Genomic DNA, 15320 nt, shown 5'->3' with positions numbered 1-15320 from the left:
GCTACATCATAAGCACATTGGGAGCGTAAATAATTGTAACCATATACATATAAAATGACAGCAATGGAATCCCAATCCCCTGCTTTTATTTGTAAAGTCTCTATTCCTCGGTGATCAAAGCCCAAAGATCTATGAACCACCTCATGTTTGACTAGCCAATTAGATAACCAACCCTGCTGCATTGTCTTCATCTCTCCCTCTTTGTATAAATATTTCACATTTCGGATGCAAGTTTGAAAGATTGCCCTGCTTTTTATTTTTCTACACAAAAGAGCCCCTCTCCTAATTCACTAATTTGTAGGAAGGTACTGAACTTTTGGATTTGAAAAAAGTTTCAGAAGATATATCTAATGTAGATGGTGATTGATAGAGCAATTCTTGCTCATAAGTTCCTGTATGAGTACTGCGCCTAACATAAAGCTTGTGACTGGTAGTAAAACATCTATTTTTATTTTGAGATAGAGTTCGATCCTCAACTATTTCTCGCGATATCTTCTTACGAAGTTTTGTTAGGGCATCTATAACTGCCTCCGGTTTAGGTGGGCAGCCCGGCAAGTAGACATCCACAGGAATTAACTTATCAACTCCCCGAACAGTACTATAGGAATCCGTACTGAACATTCCCCCTGTAATAGTACAGGCTCCCATAGCAATGACGTATTTTGGTTCAGGCATTTGCTCGTATAATCTCACTAAAGAGGGAGCCATTTTCATTGTTACCGTACCGGCTGTTAAAATTAGGTCTGCTTGCCTAGGACTTGATCTTGGTACCAATCCATAACGATCAAAGTCGAATCGTGAGCCTATTAATGAAGCAAATTCAATGAAACAACAACTGGTACCGTATAGAAGGGGCCATAAACTTATCCATATGACCTACCTCCACCCATTTTGGGCATGGTTCATCAAGCCATTATTCCTCTAGAGTTTTTGCAAGATTCTGGTCAGTGAAGATAGTTGTGAAGGAAGTACCATTTTGGTGAATCCAATTGGTATGAAATTTTTACAGCATCTTACTATGACCAAATCATTAGGCCTTGCCAAATTTCACCTCAAGTTGATGCTTCATCAGAGTGCATCATCCTAATCTAGTTTCTGGACCAGTTTATGTGGTTGTTAAGCAACTACATTAAATATTGATCCTAATCCTCTCCAAGTTACGAGGGTGAAAGTCCTTCTTACCCTAAAGCTACCAGACAACTCCATTTCGTCCAAACAACTTCCTGTTGATCAACAGTTCTCATCCAAGTTTACTGCAGCAAACTTCAGAGGTTAATTACCTTTTAACCAGAGCACTTTTAACCAAACTACCACTTCAGTTGGAACCTCCCCTGGATGAACTACGCACTAGACAATGTTTGCAAGCCTTTGGCACTTTCTCCTTGCCAGCTCACGCGGTCACCACCTTTCTGGCATGCCATGGCCGCGTCCAGGATGGTTTCTTGCTCGAGCCCCTCTCCCTCTCGTCGTCTTCGTGCTCGTGAGCATGTCCAACAGCTAGCTCGCGTCGTCGCCGTCCTCCTGGAGCCGCTTCCCCCTCCGTCAGCGCTCGTCGCCTCGCGCCCACGGATGCACTGTGGCCGACCGAGCCTTAAGGGCGTCGTGGCCACTTCTCCTCTGCGCCCTCGGTCCCTCTTGCACTATGCACCTCTGTAGCTCGTCCGCACTCCCCCTCGTCGTGTTCCCGTGCTCGCTCGTGCTCGCTGAGCCTCGCCAGAGCCTTGGCCGAGGTCGAACGGCGGCACTCGGCCACGGCCTCCTCGCCCGGCTATATATAGCCCTCCCCCGAGCCGTTCGAGCACACCACCAGCCTCACAACCCTCCTCTAGTCCTTCCCGGCCTCTCCCTCGAGCTCATGAGCCTCTCCTCGCTGCCCCATGCCCCCATGGCCGCCGTGTCCACTCCCGGCCTCCTCCTAAATTCACGGCTAGCATAGCCCTACCCTTCCCCTAGCCACCACCCTCGGCTTCCACAGAGCGCGGCGAACCTCCCTACTCTCTCTCCACCTTGCCGGAGCACCCCTAGGGCTGTGTCCCGAGAACGGTCGCCGCCCTTTGCCGCCTCCCTGTCGCCATGAGCCCTGTCGCCCCTAGTTCTCCCTGGCGCTCTCTTCTCGTCTGGATGGACGCGGCACTCCGCCCCGAACCGGCCGGTGCTCTCGCCTGAGCCTGGGACGGTCGGAGCTGTCCGCCCCATCGCCGGTCTCCTCCCTGCCTCCCTCCTCTGTTTCCATCGAGGCGCAGCGAGGAGGAGGAAGAAGACAGGAGCCATGCAGGCCCCCTCTTTCCCTGACCCCTCCTGGTAGCGCCCCAGGCCGCCGGTCCCGCCGCTGCGCGTTGACCCCCAGGTGCCAACGTGGATAAGTGACGGGTCCCACCCCGCGGGACCCGCACGTCTGCGACCCACGCCCGGTCCCACCACTGTCCACGTGGTTAAGTGGAAGCGGACTTCAGAAAGTACGTTTTCGCGTGATGTAAGCGTATTTCCTTCTTCTTCTGTTGCAAATACGTTTCTCGGTTCTGAAAGCGTATTATCTGAAATACATTTTCTCTTTTTCAGCCCAGGGGCCTGTTTGTAGAGTTTATTTTACAGATTGGTCCCTGGATTTCAAACGCTTATATATTTTTGCTCGAGACTCTGATTGAGGTGAATCCAAAGCTCACTTCTTTGTTTCGTCGAGCCTGTTCTGTTGGTTTCATTTTCACTATGGTTTGACATACTGGAAATGACCTTTTTGCCCTTGCATGTAAACAGCCCCTCCGAGAGAGAACTGTTTCCGGCAAGTCTTTTCGCGGCTTCACCGCACTTCTTCCCGGTGCCTTCTTCATCCCCAGGCAAGCCACAATACCCACTTGCATGATAGTCATGAAGTAGCCATGGTTTTCGACTTGAATATTTATTAAATGATTGCTTGTTTAAAATATGGTTATCGTTGTTTCAATAATGCTTCTAGGTTAGTGCTTACTTGCTTGCTATGTTGTTATGCACCTGGTTATCATGCCCTGCTAGTTGCTAGTATTACTTTCATATTGCCATGCTTGATAGTAGTACATGTTGGGTTGGTCATGTTCTTCGGTGCATGACTAACGTCGGTTGCCGAGTACTGTTAATATGCGTTGTTCCTTTGCTGTTAGTTGGTTAAGTGTTACTCGGTAATGTTATTGATTAGTTCTCGCATGGTATTTATGGTTGATGCTAGTGGTCATGTTGTGCTATGAGTAGTGTTGCACTTGTAATATTTATGCTCGTCATTATGCCAAATGTTCAGTTGGAGATTATTCATAGTTGATATGGTGGATAGTTATGTTGCATCCCGTGCTTATGTTGATATCATGCTCATGCTTTGTAAATGCATCATGTTATTTTATCATGGCTCAGCATATTGCATTCAAGTTTAACCGGATTAAATTGAACTTGAACAACCGTTGGCTGAGTCATGGTGCCACCATATCTAACTGACCAGTGCAACCACGCTTACCTTTATGGGAAGGTCCTAACTGGTTCTATTGTCGTGCCTCTCGCCGGTGCCTCCAACTAGGGAAGGTTATGGGCGCGCTACCCTGATCAGGTAGGCGGACATAAGCCTTGTGTGCCCGTTGTTGTTGTTACGGATCCGGTCCCCGTGAGGGACATTTTGGCTACAACGGTGGTCGTTGTGTCTTTGGTAGACACGGGGCCACCCAGGACTAGCCCAGTGGGGAGTGAGTCGGAGTGGCCGGGAGAGTGTCATGGCAGTAGATCGGTTTTGTCGGAACGCCGTTGGTCCACCCGAATGGGAATGCGAGGCCACGGGTTCCGTAGTGTGGGTATAGTGTACTAACCTCTGCAGAGTGTATATTAAATCTATCGATAGCCGCGCCCGCGGATAAGGGCCCAATTCGTGTCGGTCACACTGTGAGTCAACAGTATTAATAATAACTTGATTAATGACAACCCCGGTTCGATGATGAGATAATTTGGTTGTGATCGCTGGAAAGATCACCGTTTGGTTACGAGGTAGCCCTTTGAACCCAGAGTGGTTCCGTTTGTGATCCATGAATGATCACCAAGTTGTTGTATATTCGTGATGTTGTGCGAGAATCGTGGGTAAAAATCAAGCTCCTTGTGGTCATTTAATGATTACTACGGTATTGTTTATACCAAGCTTGATTTGATCCTGAGATAATCGTGTGATGTCCGAGGTTGGTAAGTGATGCATGTGATGGTAATGTAGTAATCCGAGCAGAATAAATAGTGCATATAGTGTCATCATGTTGCATGCTTGTATCGTCAGATTCATATGTTCATGTCATGCTCATGTTGTTCTAGCTGTATCATGTTCATGTTGCTCATGTCATGTTGCTATGAGGATCTCATGTTAATTCCTGTTTAACCTGTAATTGCCATGCTGTTGTTTTCTTGAATGCTTCTGGTTATTGTGAGCATGCAAGTACATTCAATGTACTGACCTGGCGTGTCATGCCAGTTTGCAGGTCGTGCCTGGATTGCTTGCTTGTTTGGTGTTGTTCCTGTGTTCGCGAGCTAGGATGAACGTTCTAGCCAGAGTCCATGCGGAGTGGAGTTCACCACCGTCGTCGTTGTTCCGCTGCTTCGAGTTGTTCTGCTGCTTGCATAGAGCAACTGAGGATGTCGTAGTGTCGTCGTGCCGATGTTATTCATTATAATATCGGAGACATTGTAATCATATTCGTGTAATAATAGAAAGCTGGTTTGTTCTATGCTAAGCAGTGTCGTATTCCAGAAGACTTCTCCTCGATCTCTGGGATGGAATACGGGGCGTTCCGATTTCTCTGAGCCGGGGTGCCACAGGCTTTCATGTTGTCCTGCAACGTTGCCCAGCCGGAGATCTGATCCATCTGGCTATGGACGATCGCATGCATGCGCCTGTAAGAGTCGTCGCATGCCCGCGAGACATTTTCCCGGGCCGCCGCGGCACGGGAGGACATCTCTGCCGCATTTACGGTGCGGCAAGAGATCTCTGCTACTTCCGCGGTGCGGCCGGACCTGCCTGCTGCATCGATGGCATGGCGGGACCTCTGTGCTGCTTTGGCGGCGCGGTGGGACCTCTGTGCTTCTATTGCCGCACGGCGGGACATGTCTGCTGCTTTCGCGGCGAGGCGGGACATCTCTCGTGCTTCTGCTTCCATGCTCGCCTCTCATTGGTGCTAATCTCTCGACCCAGAACTCAAGCTGGCTATGGCAGACACAAGGGAATGATGCTGAATGACTTGTTTGTTTTTGTGGATGAGGAGTTGAGTAGGAATGTGCAGTCATCTTGGCATAGTAGTATTTATAACTGAGTACTAATACACTCCCAAGTGGGAAACCGTTTAGGTTGTGATCGGTGTGAACAGGTTTGCAATTAAATATAGCGTGGTAGTAATTTGGAATGTGACGAGACGCAAGCTCAAAATTTATTGACGGTTCTAGTTTCGAAGTGCGGCACTATTCCCGGATGGCGTAACATGGGCACGTGTTCTCGGCCGTGGTGTAGCAGTTTTGTAATATTCCATGGTACTTCTTTTTCTATTGTTGTGTACGTGCAATAACTGGCACCATCGGATACATATCTTATGGTTATCAGGGCATTCGACGGAATAGCCTTGTGGTGAGCTATAGACTAGTCTTTTTTTCACACGCATTACATCGACACATATCATCTCTCTCCCTCTTTCCCACGCACACACCTAGTCTCTCGGGACTTCTCGCATGCACCATCTCTAGCTCCCTAGGTCGATGCCACCCACATACACGTGTACTCTGAGTTTAGTATGTTATACACGAAGAGAAGAGGTGCACGCACGCACTCGTCCCCTCTCACACACGCATCTATAGCTATGAATTGTAGTGTTCTCAACCATCCGATTGGCTCTATCATATGTTCCCGTTGCTCCTTGGCCTTGAGATTGAGAAGTTTAAAACGCGGAGGCTAAGCTGGATGCGCGAGGTTTTGGTTAATGTGCAGGCCGCACACGGCACCAACACGACATGAGCTTCGTCTGCCTGGTGCGCAGTCGGGTGAGTTGTCCAAGTATAGACACAACCTGGCCCTCCTTGGTATCTGCGCCTCGACTTATGCGCAGAGAAATTAGGATCGAAGGGAGTACTACTAGTAGTAGTACTACTTTGATGTGTCGCGTCAACTCGCACAAGTATGCAACACTTCCTGAAAAAACAAGCATATAAGCTGCTTATACTTCTTACCCAAAGGATCTTTATATCCAACAGACACAAAATATCCGTTCTACTGTTGGAAATTACTTTAACTGCTGATCTAATATCGAAGTAATTACTGCATTGCCACCAAAACCCACCATCTCTTAAGCTAAAGTAGACCGAGTTAACCCCTATGTTAGCATATTACTAAGATAAACAGAAGGCACTATAGAATCATTTAGGAGGTGAGCTTGTCAATCTGAACGTGGAGGGACACCGTCCTCGACAACCCAGCCCCGCCCAGCAGCTTGGGCGGAACAGTGAAGAAGGTCAGCTCCTGCACGGCGACGTCGCCAGGATCCTTGCTGCTTGTCACCTCGATTTCCACCTTGACGGCGTCGGTCCTGCCTTTGGGATCCCCCGGCGGGCCGTTCACCCACAGCTTGGCCGTGTAGTGCGGTAGTGGGGACGCCCCCACTCTGATGCACACGACCGACATGGTGATAGGCGCGCCGATGTCGAGCACATCGCCAACCAAGAAAAACGTGCAGCCGTCCTCCTCCGCGAACAGCAAGAGCCGTGGCTCCGACACTGGCACTTGTAGCTGGAGCACCTTGCCGTACTGGATCCTGTGCATGGGCATGGGATGCATGGTGCTGATGTGGTGGGAGAGCACTGGTGGCGGGCCTTCGTAGCCGCAGACGGGCACGGGGCATTTGTAGGGAGCGAGCGGACACATGCTCTGGTGATCGGCGAGCTTGTGGTAAGTGACGTAGAGCCCGCAGCCTTCGTGCGGGCACTCCACCCTCACCGAGGAGAGGACGGCGTCCATCACCGTGTTCTGCATGTCGAAGCCGCCGCCGCGCTCGCACTTCTAGCACTGCCGCTGGTTCCCGGGGCGCTCGCCGCGGCAGTTCGCGCAGGCCAGGTGCCCTCCCTTGCACTGCACAAATAAATCGAACAACACATCAATCAAGAAACCTGCACCTTGCTCGATCAGCCGAATGGACTAGGTGTATTCGAACCTCATACACTGGAGGCTTCAAGGGGCGGAGGCACAAGGGGCATTGGAGCAAGTGAGGTCCATAGAGACCATAGAGAGCTCCATCATTGGGTTCTGTTCCGTCGGCATGATCTCCCCCTCCTCGTGCACAGCCATCTCTCGCTTTAGGGCCGGGGCATTACAAAGTTTTACCGTCACTTCATACTACTCCAAGGTGCATTAAATCAACACATGCAAGTATCAAAAGGAAAGTCACGCCATGCATGCATGCGTTGTAATTAATGCATCGGTAAACACAAATTATTGAAATATATCGAGTGCACTGCTTTGACGTGTCGCGTCAACTCGTATAACAACGAGAAGTTTGATTACAACACCCTCTCCCTCGCCCATGAGCATGGTGGCTCGCGGGACTAGGAGAAGCTTTCGCTACACGCTCTCCCTCCCGCACGCGGTGGACATGCAGCAGTTCATTCGGTGTCAGATGGCCAGAAGCATACTATAGTACTCCACTGCAGTAGTACCATCATTGTTCTACTTCCCGAAGAGGTGAAGAGCCAAGCACAACCCGGACTCTCGTGTGGCAGTTTCATGTGTAGGGGAGGTATAGTGACATAGTCTAGGATAGCGTGTACCGTGCCTCTAAGCTTAAAATTGTTGGGGTCGGCTCCATGCTATGAGGCCGTCTCGAAGCATTTTTTTTATTAAAATAATCTTCCGGCCCTACCTGTCATCCTGGTGATTGTAGTTTGCACGCTCATCTGATCAAGACAGGAATATATATCTTAATTTGTGGTGGGGTAAATGTTAGAGGTTGCAGCAAATATATTGTACACTGCGGGTCTTTTAGCCAAGTATAGAGGCAAGCATGTGGGGCCAGTGCTATGATGTGTCTTGTCAACTCGTACAACGAGGAGAAGCTTGATTTTACTACTACACGCCCTCTCCCTCGCCCATGCGCGCGGTGGCTCCGTAGACGAGGACATGATTTTGCTTACTACAACAAGCTATCCCTCCCGCATGCGGTGGACGGACATGCAGCAGTTGATTCGATACTGTAGAAGTAGTAACATCATTGTTCGTCTTCTCGAAGAGGCGAAGAGCCAAGCACAACCCGAACGTGGTAGTTGCGAACGCTCGCGTGGAAGTCTTTGTGTAGCGGGTGGGGCGTGGTGCGGAGCCTTGGAGCACGCATTTAGCCAGGCTCTTGCATGAGATAAAATTGCCATGTAAGAAGGCTATAAGCCCACTATTGTACTTGCTCTTAATAGTATAGCCCTGTAAACCAGAAAGGAGGGACTACTCCCTCCGTTCCTAAATACTCCCTCCGTTTTTATTTAGTCCTCGTATTAGCTTTGGTAAATGTCAAGCTTTATAAACTTTGACCAAGTTTATTAAAAAAATATTAACATAAGCAATAACAAATCAATACAATTAGATTTATTATTGAATGTACTTTCACATCATATATATTTGTTATGATAAATTTTTATATTATTTTTTATAAACTTGGTCAAACTTTATGAAAATTTGACCTTAGTCAACTCTAGTATGCAGAGTAAATAAAAACGGAGGGAGTATTTGCCTTTCTAGATATTTCAACAAGTGACTACACCCTAAATGAGTACATACGAAGAAAAATGAGTGAATCTACACCGTAAATAAATACGTAGTTCTCTCGTTTTCCTCTCTGCCTTGGTCGCGGTGCACAATATTGAGTATACTACTACTGACTAGTCTCTTTTTGACAAGCATTTACGTTGATACGGCTTGAATGCCAACGAGGCAGAGGGCAGCGGTTCCCGAAACGTTGAACGGTCAATGATGCCTCTGCATTCAATTAGCATGCAGAGGTTGGAGAAGCAGAATGGAGCCAGCACGATGTGAATGCATCACAGTTTGGACTCTCATATAAAGGCACCCCACCACTCTGATCCATCTACTCCTAGTCTCTGCGCAACACTGTCCACTCCAATCCAAGACCAAGACCAAGTGACCAGAAGCCACAAGCAGCCATGGCGTCAATGGAAGCGAGCGGCAATCGGCTGTGCCGGATCGTCCAAGGCGCCGAACTGCGGCCCCGCACCGCGCATCGTTTCCAGACGGTGCTGGCGAACGCCGGTGTCATAGCCCTCGTCGACACCGGCTTCGCCTCTCGCATGTGCCAGATGTTGGTCGACTCCATCCGCAAGTTCACTGCTGTCAAGAAGCGCACAGACGACCTTGTCTTACTACTCCAGCCCGCATGCCGAGGCTCCTCGTTGCTTGCCACCCTCATCGGCCTCCAAGGTGACGAACTCTTTGAAGCACTGGTGGCCCTGTAGCTGCCGGAGGTCGCGACGAAGAATGTGCACCACGAGCCCATGCTCGCCGTGCAGCGCCTTGCCATGCAAGAAACCGTCGACCTGCACATCCACCTCTACGAGGAAATCGTCTACATAGGCCACTACAAGGCCAGCGAGGATAGAAAGACGTTGGCCTTATTCCAGCGGCTGGAATCTTTGGATTCCATTGTTCAGAAGCACGTCGACCTGGCCACGAAAGTGCCTGCTACTAAGCCGCCGTGGGGCAGGTGTCTTAGCGACTTTCCGGTGAGGTTGCGATTTTTTCGATTCCCATTATCATGGTTTCCGGCGGTGGATTGGCTGAGGGCCGCGGGATTCTCTCTGCGTGCTTGTTTTCGTCGCTGACGACTCCGCATGGCTCCAGGAGGCCCCCCTCGACATCGAGACGCTCCCCGTCCGCGGGGCGATGCACTTTCGTGCATGCGTTCGCGGCGTCCTTCTGCGGCAGCCGTCGACCCAGTATCGATCGGCTCCCGTGATGTCTTCGCTCCCCGCTGTTCACCGGCGCAAGCGATCCGGTCGGTCGCGACGGGTGAAGCATGCGGTGGCACGTCAATCGGCCACCCCTCAAGTCGCGGCAATCGAGCCCGATGAATCTCTCTACAGCCCATTCGACCTGTCGACTACCTCCGTCGAGACCCTTTCCGAGTGCGACAGTAGCGATCCTGCAGCGGAAGTCTTGGTGGTCGACGCGCTGCACAGCCCGCCAGGTTTCCGCCGCGGCGAAGGCGGTGATGGCGGCGGCGATCCATCACGTGTCCACGATGAATATCATCCCGAAGGCCTCACTTCACAGCAGAGGGAGGAACTTCACCGCCGCAACGTGGAGGCGCTCCACACTCCTATCGTCGGAGAAACCTCCGAGGCTCGGGCCTTGGAGGCCGCGCGCTTGGCCACTTTGGCTGAGCGGAGTCGACTGGAGAATCTACAGCATGCACTCGACGAACATGCTCGGCAGCAGATCCCTGAGTCCAGTCGACGGCAACGAAAATTGTTCCTGTCTGAACCACAGGTATACCGCACTCTGATTCAGAATCTTACAGCCGCAGCCCGTATAGCAGAGTCTATTCAGCCATCCCAGTCGGAGGCTAGAAGAGGTTTGACGCAAATCAGACCGTTGCTTCAGGCAGCGGGAGAGCAGAACACAGTAGTATCTCAGTCGCGTAATAGAATACACAGCAGGTCTGTGATGGCTGATACAGTTCAGTCGGCTCACAGCCCAAGATCGCCCCTGCAGCGTGAGGGGCGTGGGCATCGCCAAGCGTAGTATGTGGGTCGGAACCACGAGCAGTATGATCACCGACTCGGCCGTGATGACCGTCGTCGAGTGCCCACACCTCCTCCGAGGAGTGGATCATATGTGCCCCGGCAATATGATGACAGGCGCCCGCACAATGGCGAACGGAGGGTACCAGTCGACCCAAGAGAGCCAGGTTTTGATGCGAGGTCGATCCTCATTCAAGGTTTGGTCGACAGGAATAGAGCGCACAGAGAAGGACTTGACAGAAATCGTCCGACTGGCAGTAGAGTTCATGTTTCTGGTCCAGAGTGTTTCAGCAGAGCCATTAGGGCTGCAGAAATTCCTCCCAACTTCAGGTTGGCGACTGGAGTTAGCAAGTTCACTGGTGAGTCCAAGCCTGACACTTGGCTTGAGGATTACCGAGTGGCTGTACAGATCGGTGGTGGCAATGATGAGGTGGCCATGAAGCACCTCCTCCTGATGCTTGAATGATCAGCTAGAGCTTGGTTGAATCAGTTGACTCCAGGCAGTATATTCAACTAGGAAGAGTTGGCCTGAGTGTTTGTCAGAACGTTTGAAGGTACATGCAAGTGACCTGCGGGGTTGGCAGAATTATAGCATTGTGTACAAAAACCAAATGAAACTTTGAGGGATTACATCCAGAGGTGGACCACTTTACATCACACAGTGGAGAATGTGTCTCGGCATCAAGCAGTTTGAGCCTTCAAGGAGGGCGTTTGGTATCGTGAGCTTAACCTGAAATTCGGTCGGACAGGAGACATGACCCTGACCCGAATGATGGAAATAGCCACTCGGTACGCAAATGGTGAAGAAGAAGACCGACTTCGCAGTGGCAAGAGCAAACCAGTCGGTCAAGACACCGGAGGAGGTAATTCCAATCGGAAGCAGAAATGCAAAGCTGAGCCTGCAGGACCTGGTGAAACTGCAGCCGTGATCCAAGGAAAATTTAAGGGAAAACCTAAGGGGCCCTGGACCCCCAAGAAGGTGAAAGATCAAGCAGGAAATGATGTGTTCGATTTGCCATGTCACATTCACACCAAGAAAGACGAAGAGGGAAATCCGATTTATCCCAAGCATACCACTCGACAGTGTCGATTCCTTATCCAGCAATTCCGAGAAAAGCAACCCAGTGAGAAAGAGAAGGAGGCTGATAAGGATGAGGACAAAGAGGAGGATGATGGTTTCCCCAATGTCAATTCCACCTTGGTGATTTTTGCTAACATTGAGAGCAAAGGTCGATTGAAAGTCATAAACAGAGAGGTAAACTGCCCCGGCAACGACGACATATTTGAAGTGGTCGCAAACTACAATCACATTTGACCAGTCCTGTAACACCCCGGATGTAACTTTCCATATTTGTAACTCCAACTCTTGCCATTTTCGGCTATGTGTTATGATATTCCCTTCGTGGTCGGGTTTTGTCTTTCGTTTTGTATTTTGTTCATGTCATGCATTTTCATATCATGTCATCATGTGCATTGCATTTGCATACGTGTTCGTCTCATGCATCCGAGCATTTTCCCCGTTGTCCGTTTTGCAATCCGGCACTCCCACCTCCTCCGGTGCACCCCTCTTGTTTTCGTTTCGTCAGCGGGTGTTGAACGTTCTCGGAATGGACCGAGGCTTGTCAAGTGGCCTTGGTATACCACCGGTAGGCCACCGGTCAAGTTTCGTTCCATTTGGAGGTCGTTTGGTACTCCAACGTTTAACCGGGTAACCGCAGATGCCTTTTGTGTGTTGCAGCAAAACCCCCCTCAAAACCAGCCCAAAACCCCTCTAAGGCATCTCCATGTTCTAAGTCGTTCGATCACGATCGTGTGGGCGAAAACCGCACCTCATTTGGAGCCTCCTAGCTACCTCTACCTATATATTTGCATCCCTTCCCGAAAACATTCGCAGTCCAACCCTGGCCCCGCTCCCTCTCCGCCGCCGGATGCGTCCGATCCGCGCCGGACAAATCCCCACCGACGGCCGCAGTGAACCAGCCGCCGCCACGTGGCCCCGGCCACCGCCCGTACGCCCGAGCCCCGCCGGTCGTCTCCGCCCGCGCCCCGCGCTCCTGCTCCCGCCGCGCTGCCCCGCCGCCTCGCCGCAGCCCCCCGCCGCCGCCGCTGTCCGCCTTCCGCACCTGCCCCGCCGCCGTGCGCCACCGCCTCCTCGCCGGCGTGGCCCGCCACCGCCGCCCTCCCGCGTCGCCGTCGCCCTCTCCTCCTCTCGTCGCCGGTCGCCTCCTCTTCCCGGAGCTCCGGCAAGCTCGAGGACGGCTCCGGCGAGCCCCTTCGGCCGATCCAGATCCAGTCAACGACGGGAGGTTGACCCCGAGATTCCCCGAAATGTTCGCCTCTTGATGCTCTACATTATGTTGCATACTTCCTCATGTCATAACTCTCTGCATATAGCTTCGTTTCGCGCGTGTAATATATTGAAATGTTCGCCTCTTGATGCTCTACATTTTGTTACATTGCACCATATTCATTTGAGTCCATCTTGATGCCCAAATATCTGATGCAAGAGTGCTAGTTGCTGTTATCTGCTGTTACTTAGCAGAACTTGGAGATTTGTTATTTTCGTTGCATTTAATCTGTGCATCTTATGTGCATGAGCTCTAAATGTGTTTTGTTGTATGCCATGCCATCTTTCCAGAGGTGTATGCCATGTATTTTTTTGATCTCTGTGGTGACTAGAACAAGCATGCAAACTAGGCTCCGTAATGTTTCTGATTCCAGGGACTTTGTAATTTCTCTGTCTCTGTCTGCTGTTATTTTGTTGCCATGTAAATTTGATTCTACAGAGAGATCCATGCTTATTTTGGAGATGTTCAGTAAGGATGTTTTGTAGATATTGTTGTAATTGATCCATTCCTGCCCTTTTTTGCAATTATGGAGTGTCATAGCATGACTCAATCCTGCTCTACTTTTGCTATAAAATATTTCTGGCAGATTGTTTACGTGTTATTCAATTTTGCCAAGCTTGTTTTAGTTGATTCATTCATGCTATGTACTTTCTCTTGCCATGGATAGCTTCATAAACATGCCATCTTGCTGTAGGTATGCTTGTTTTGTCATGCATTGCTTTGTGGTGAGTGCATCAAGCTCACCAAGATGCCTTCATATTATTGTTTCTGCCATGCTCTGTTTTCTGCCAAGTCTGAAACCTGTTAACGAAACTAGCTATGTTTAGATGGTTGCCATCATATCTTCTGGGCCTTTTTGGCTTATGATCAGTAAGGGACTTTTGTCATATGAATTTAGTAGAATACTGCCATGCCTTGTTTTGCTATGTTAAGTTCCTGTAGCAAGTTGTTTCCTTGCTCTGAACATTGCTACCTGATGCTGTTTTCTGCCATGTCCAGTAATTTCTCTAAGTCTGTGAACCTGTTATCTTTTGCACTTTTGCCATGCTTGTTTGAGCTTGTTATGTTGTGTTCTAGCCGTAGCTCAGTGTTCATATTTTGTCAAGCATCTCCTGTAGATTACTGTCATATGCTTTGTTGCTATATTGGAGTGCTGTAGCATTGTTACTTATTGCATTCTAAGTGCTATCATGCTGTTAATCGCAGATTCGTGTCGTTCTTGTTTTGCTTGCCATTTGCAAACCGTGCATCCGTTTCCGGTGATCTTTATATCGATTTCGACCGAAATCATCTCATCTTTCCAGTGGCGTGCTTGGTTTGCCAAGTTACTGCCTTGTTCATCATTTTACTCCCGGAGCACGCATACGCATCGCATACCATATCTTGCATATCATTCATGTATTGCATCATGTTGCTTGTGCATTTCCCGTGATTGATTGTGGTTCCATTGCTTGTGTTCTTGTCTTGGGTAGAGCCGGGAGACGAGTTCGTGAACGAGGAACCTGTTGAGTACGCTTACGAGGATCAAGCTTTCGACAACTCTGAGAACCTTGCAGGCAAGATGACCATACCCTCGAAATCACTTCTATCTTTGCTTTGCTAGTTGTTCGTTCTATTGCCATGCTGCTCCACCTACCACTTGCTATATCATGCCTCCCATTTTTCCATGTCAGCCTCTAACCATCCTTTCCTAGCAAACCGTTGTTTGGCTAAGTTACCGCTTTTGCTCAGCCTTCTTATAGCGTTGCTAGTTGCAGGTGAAGTTGAAGTTGGTTCCATGTCGGAACATGGATATGTTGGGATATCACAATATCTCTTGTTATATTAATGCATCTATATATTTGGTAAAGGGTGGAAGGCTCGGCCTTATGCCTGGTGTTTTGTTCCACTCTTGCCGCCGTAGTTTCCGTCATACGGGGATTATGTTCCTTGATTTTGCGTTCCTTACGCGGTCGGGTGATTTATGGGACCCCCTTGACAGTTCGCCTTGAATAAAACTCCTCCAGCAAGGCCCATCCTTGGTTTTACCATTTGCCACCTAAGCCTTTTCCCCCGGGTTTTCGCGAGCCCGAGGGTCATCTTTATTTAAACCCCCGGGCCAGTGTTCCTCTGAGTGCTAGTCCAAACTAGAGCCACTTGTAGCGCCACCTTGGGGAAACTCGAGGATTGGTTTTAGCTGTACGTAGTGTTCATCCGGTGTGC

General features: G+C 49.8%; 1 pseudogene; it reads right to left on the bottom strand.

The window, feature by feature from the left end:
• Positions 1–6394: 6394 nt before the first annotated feature.
• Positions 6395–7315, bottom strand: LOC109750837 (E3 ubiquitin-protein ligase SINA-like 10; annotated as a pseudogene).
• Positions 7316–15320: the final 8005 nt, after the last annotated feature.

This window comes from Aegilops tauschii, chromosome 3 (genome assembly GCF_002575655.3).
Source record: "Aegilops tauschii subsp. strangulata cultivar AL8/78 chromosome 3, Aet v6.0, whole genome shotgun sequence".
Taxonomy (NCBI): domain Eukaryota; kingdom Viridiplantae; phylum Streptophyta; class Magnoliopsida; order Poales; family Poaceae; genus Aegilops; species Aegilops tauschii.
The sequence above is the reverse complement of the archived record's forward strand: the minus strand, read 5'-3'. Positions and strand labels throughout refer to the sequence as shown.